The following is a 6,655-nucleotide window of genomic DNA, read 5'->3' as shown; positions in this document are numbered from 1 at the left end:
GCTTAGCGCGCGCACGTCCGCGAATCCAAGTATTGCATGATGATGATGATGATGATGACGACGATGATGGCACAATTAATGGAAATGCCGGCTTCAGCAAGTGCCGTGTGTGGTTCAATCGTCGTCGATCGATGGGTTGTGCGTTTCTGCCAAAGAGAAGCGTGTATTAATTATTACACGGTTGGTGAGTAGAATAAGAATATACAATGATTAGAATTACGCAAGGAAATTGGTTTCAACTAAACATTGTGGGTTCTTAGCGATGATTGATGGTTCATCAGGGAAATCGAATTCAAGGTCATGTTAATGATTTTGAATTCAATTTTATTATCTGAACCGGTTTATTTCGATTTGTATTTATGTGAAATTTTAATTTTATTCTTTTTGAACTAGACTATAGCATATTTCTAAGGGGGTTTTTTACAAAGGCTACATAGTTATTGTATTCTTCAGTAAATATCTTTAATATTCTAAGATGTATAATTTGGTATATTCTGATCTTAATTCCAACGAATTGTTGTGTAACGTAATGCAAAACTGTACCCGCATCAATAGAGTGTTCCAATAAATGATAAGCTTGCATGGCTTTCAAAATGTATGTAGCAATTACATTTACATTTACATGCATTTGTAGTCATGCATAACATCATACCCCATGGAGCATAAATTAGACAAATCATTCCGTGACAATCGACTCTCTTCGAGTCGTTATTGAGGGGTCGATCTATATGCATTGAGTTTTCAAAGTGTAGAATATCAAATCAGGGTGAAAATTATCGAGTGGCCTTCGAAAATAATTTATCACTACACAGCAAAAGTGGATGTACTTCAATCTTGTAAAAAATATGGTGTAATATTATTTGTCAAAAAGGACAAAATTATCATTAATGCAGTGCATGAACTGACATTACGCTGCTTTTACTGCATTTGTTTATGTTTGTGGTCATACAAATTACATGAGAATTTCGACATGATTCAAGTGCATCCTCTTGGATGTAATATTAAAATTATTTTTTTGTTGAGTACTGTTGCATGAGTGATCAATGAACCATGTTCCTATAGATGAAATAGTCACTCAAACTTCACAAATTATCAAAATTTTACATATAACTCTTTACAAAAAATTAGGTGAACGATTTTTTGCTGCGGGGAAGCAAACAATGTGTGAAGTTAATAGATCGTTCCATCGAATGAATGTTGAGATCTCTGCTCTCAAAATCGCAATATGTGAAGGCCAAATAGTTGATTTGAAGATTCTGTAAAGTGGTTCCTTATCTATGATCTACTGCATTCTCTCAACTCCAGTGTCATCTCACTCGAGAAAATGAAGGCAAGGTTAAATAAACGAAAAGGAATTGCAAAAATCGATTTAGGCAGACATGACTTACCTGAGCATTAGACTGATGCAAAATTTGACATTTTCGGTCCACAGTGCTTAAATGTTTTCAAATCGTGTCCTGATGAGCCTCCCAAAGTTACGACTCATTTGGTTAGAAACAGACTTCGCACAAGCCATTTGAAGTTTACATGTAAATTACTATGGGAAATCTCAACTTTTTGTTCATTGCCGTCTAGTCTTTTTCCATATTGAGCTGCGAAACAGATCGATAGCCATTCTTATAGAAAATTTTCTCAGCTACAACTTTGCTGAAAATTGTTTCTACGTAAAACGGGACAGGAAAAAGTTATTAATTATTTAAGAGATTGGTAAACTTATGCCATGATCAAGCAACTGCTCTGTAGGCAACACTGTATTTTGCAGTGTGACATAGTAGCCATGATTTTTGTGTCCTATTCAACGCCCCAGAAACACCAATGTTGCCTGCTGAGCAGTTGATTGAGCATGATCATAAGACATCTGTGCATTGAACCATTGATAACTTTCTATCCTTGCATTTAAAAAAAAGTGGCCTTGTAGCTGGAAAAATTTCCTACAAGTACAGTTGAAAATTTTTGAAGCAGACCGATATAGTGAAGATAGACATGAACAAAAATCTTTGTTTTACTATAGTAATTCTCATACAAACTTCAAATGGTTTGTGCCATCTCAGTTTCTCACCAAATGGGTTCAAAATTTGAGAGGTTAGTCAGGATCCGATTTGGAATCGTTTAAGTTTAATGGAGCGAAAATTTTAAATTTTGCATCACTCTACTGAGCATCCGTAGTGGTGCACAGAGCCTACAAAGAAGGCTTCCACTGACGACGAATGGCCACTTATGCGTTGGCCTGGGACCTTTGTTGAAGTTCCCCACCATGAGCTCCTGGTTGGTAAGCTCCTGCTGCGATTCCATCATTCCATTAAATCGCATGTTGTAGATTTTGTGTTTGCCCTTTCGAAGTGTATGCTTATTGAAGAGTTTTAGATATATTTATCATTTGTGACTGACAAATGACAAATAAGTGAAATAATACTGGGGTGATCAGTAACAGCCAGCAACAAAATGATGATTTTTGACATCTTTGTCGGCAACATATACGTAAAGTAATGGAAAAATTTATGTTATTTCATCACATTGTTCTGATCATGTTTTGTCGCAGAAAAATTTCGTCACGGCAATCTTCGTATGCGACAAGGAACAGTGAGCTAATTACCTTCGATGGTTGTTGGCTTGATGGTTGATTATTCCCGACACTCGTAGAGTCATGCACCGGGTGGATTTGGCGGTGTAAATACTATCCCTTGGTCCTTATTTTTTGGGATTTGCTTCTAGGTAGGCGAGAATATATCCATCAGATACAAAAACTTCTTCCTGCTTCTTAAAATCACACACCCGACGTACACAGTTCGAAAAAGTAGTGTAAATTTCTATATTCAATAAACATAAATGGAGCGTCACATTTTTTTCTACCTTGATTTTTTTTTTTTTTTTTTCTACCTTGACTATTAAATTTTCTTAGTAGTTAGTTTTCTGATCATACCTCATAAACGGCATAAAACACCATATTGAAATTATAACCAATGTAAAAAAATTTTAAGCATAAAATTTTTTTTGCGAAGATTTGCATCACTGAAAAAAATGTTCTCCTGCTTTTCTTTGTGATTTTCCTCCATAGTGAAAATTTTCATGGGAAACATTTTACAAATAATATGTTAGATGGATTGCTGAGATTACTTCAATGTTTGGTTGATAAGTTATGAATTTTCAAAGTACATGATGCCTAGGAAAATCCAAAAACGTAATGTGTTCCGGGAAAGCTGCTTCATTTATTTTTTCAATAGTTGTTTCATTCATATGATCATAATCCCTTCATAAGAACGAAATTTCATAGCACTCTGAGAACCTTCGGCCCATTTTGTCTGTTAATTTAAAAAATTCCCTAGATCAAATGGGTAGTTTTGATGAAAATGAAATGTCAGCCATATGTCGGCACTCGACCACAGTATTTTTCAAGTTTTGTAAAACCATGCATATTTTTTTTGTAAAAATATTTTATCCTTGAAGCCAGCATATTTGAAAACTCCAACTTATTTAATCAAGTTCAAATTGTTTTCTAATTACATTGTTTTTGTAAGCCTATGATTCCTATGTGTTTTCCCACATGATTTTTTTCTTCTGTGTCAAATATCTTGAATTATTATTGCGCTTAATTTGCCTTATTATCTCCCTTACAACTTTACAGGACTTCTGTTAAATTTTCTCTGTAATTTTAACAAAATATAAATGTTTTGAACATGAATCCCTTATTGCTCCCTTAGATTCGGCACACCTTCGGCACAATCTCGTAGGCATTGGATTGTTGTAAATAAAATGGGAGCACTGCTGGACAACTGTCATTAAAGTTGTTCACATCATTACGTGTTGTTTGGCTGTATATTCAGGAACATACTCTAATTGAATACATCAGAGGAACTCAGACCAGCAGTTCACTCATAGATCTAAAACAAAATGTAGGTTCTAGAGTGGGCTCAAGAGATAGAGGCAGTTAATTAAACCCGATTAGTACCCTTAATTCAAATAATGCTGCAAATCACACAAAATAAACTAAAGAAGTCTATTCATCATCCTCTATAGTCGGTCTCCAACAATGCTCCCCACTGGTTCCAACTCTTTGCGGCAACTGATAAACCGATGCATTTCACATCACGGCTAGGTTTCTGGCGAGAGCATTATAAAACACTAAAACACAGGACTTTTATTACCCTATGAACACAAAACACAAAAATTTCGCACACCCGCCACTTCCCGCGTCATCTTCAAACCGATTTATCTTTGCGATTTTAAACCAAAACATTCAAGGTGTCAAAAATACCGGGTTGCTGGGATGGGTATTTTACAAACAATCGCAGCTTGCTCTATGGCCGCGGCCAGGGTAGACGCGACCCGATGTGACTCACGCAAGAAATAATAATTAATAATAAGATTATTTGGAATTGGTCACACCGTGTCGCGAATCGCGTCTACCCTGGCCGTACCCTATGACCGGCACAATCGGCACACCGACAAAAAAGATGACCCAAGATTGACGTGCGGGGTGACCTACCCCTTGATTTGAGGGTTACTTTTCATTTTTTTTTCAGTTACAAAACAGCAAAAAATAAATTTTAATATTACATCCATGAGGATGCACTTCAATCATGTCGAAAATCTAATGTAATTTTTAAAGCCACAAAAATAAACAAATGTAGTAAAAGCAGCGTAATGTCAGTTCATACACTGTATTAACGATAGTTTTGTCCTTTTTAGTAAGTAATATTACACCGCATTTTTGGCACACTTTGATGTGATATCAAAATTATTTTTTTGCTGTGAATACAAAAATAGTTAAAATAGCGGCGCGCAAGGTGTAGTAGTAAGCGTGATTGCATCTCACTCTAAAATGCCTGAGTTCAGTCCCAGTCGGCGCCGCCGGGATTTTCTGAGACATAAAATCTCTGATCACGTCTTCCTACGGAAGGGAAGTAAAGCCGTTGATCCCCGGTCCATGAGTTGATGGGTCGGTAGGTAGGGTCCAGGTGTGGGAGCTGCCTTCCTGGCGTCGGTAGCATTGGTACTCAGTATGGAAAACAAGATCGACGGATTAGAACCGGATCTGATGCGTTGCGGAAAAGTGACAGCTAAATCTATTGTCTAATTGTCAAATTTACGTCAAAGCAACGCAAACGGATCTAATGTGGGTGCCCATTTAGAAAAAAAAACAATCTAAATTATGTGCTGTACGAGGTGTGTGTCAATTTTGACTTTATTTATTTCTATGGCCCTCAAGGCAATGCATAACTGACCGTTTGAATTTTCCTAGCTTGAGAAAGCCATAAAAATAAATCTTCCTACATACCAGACATTATAAAAAAATATTCATAACAGACGCGAAATTCAGCTCATTCAAACGTACTTTTCTTCGAATAACGAACATTTCCGTCTTGGATTACTAAATGACATGTTTGTTTACGTCTCATCCTTTATATCAAAGATGGATTCCGTCACGTGCAAAATTAGTTATTTCTAAATGTGTAGTTTTGTGCATACGTGTTTCATTCTTTGTTGTTTTCAGAGCCCTTCTATAGGCAAATTTTTTTTAAAGGAATGGTTTCGCCGACAAATTGATCAAATACACTCTATAGCCATCATAACCTTATCGGTGTTTTGGTTTAATTGAACTACACAGTTAGAAAAAATCATGTAAATTTAGAAGCCTGAGACTGACATAGCCTGATAACTATAGCCTGTGGATCTCGTCTTGCATTTCAGAATTTATTAATTTCAATGAATTTCAATATTTCTAGCTCATATTTATTCAAACAGTGGATCCCATAAGCACTAGCGTATATAGAGACATTGTTCACGGAAACCTTTTTCTCACACTAGGTATTTATTTCTTCATTTTGCATTTTCACTAGCACTTAACTGACTATAACTCAGCAAGCATTGAACTACATTTTCAAGACTTCTAGACGATGACAGTTCTGCCCCATACCCATTACTAATAGCCTCTAATAGCCAATAATTATTCGTTTATTATTCAGTTCCATCCTGGATCGGGCATCAAGATTGGGTCTGCTTGTTTTCTGACAAACGTCAGTTTGCTCGTTGGTTTTTAAAACCTAGCTCACTTTGAGGTTCGCACTGACAAAAAGTTCGGTTTCGATAATAAACGAATTCGCTATAAACCTTGTCTTTTAATTATGTTTCAACTCAGAATCAATCAACTGCTAAAAGCGATTACTGTCAACCTATCCGAGAGATCTTATTAAACAAATATTTCGTTGGAAGCTCTGGCGGCACGTTTCCCAACGAAACGGAGATAGATGTGCCTCAAACGCTAAGCTACCATAACATTAGGTAATTTCTCGAAAAGAACAAGCTTGTACTAAAATCACCTATAGAATAACATTGAGCAATTTCATCGCACCCGTATACGGCAGCTGCTAATCATTAGCTGGAACATACGTAGAGAAGTATGGTATGATATCATAAAATGCGTCCAATAAATTATAATAGGCTAGCACAAATCGTGACCCAACAAATAAGTTGCCTGTGTTTGCGTTTTCATTCGATGACAAATTACTCGCAAGTTTGCTGTTTCCTTTTAGCTAGCTGAACGTTGCTGATGCATTCTCAATTTTCTTACAAACATTGAACAACGGCCCACGAAAAAAAGAAGCCCCTGGCAAGTTCAACGTCCTGCGACACGCTGACTGCTGGAACCACGAGCCAA

Source organism: Ochlerotatus camptorhynchus, unplaced genomic scaffold (assembly GCF_037179485.1).
Source record: "Ochlerotatus camptorhynchus isolate MF236.1 unplaced genomic scaffold, CSIRO-AGI_Acam_v1.1 ptg000211l, whole genome shotgun sequence".
NCBI lineage: Eukaryota > Metazoa > Arthropoda > Insecta > Diptera > Culicidae > Ochlerotatus > Ochlerotatus camptorhynchus.
The sequence above is the reverse complement of the archived record's forward strand: the minus strand, read 5'-3'. Positions refer to the sequence as shown.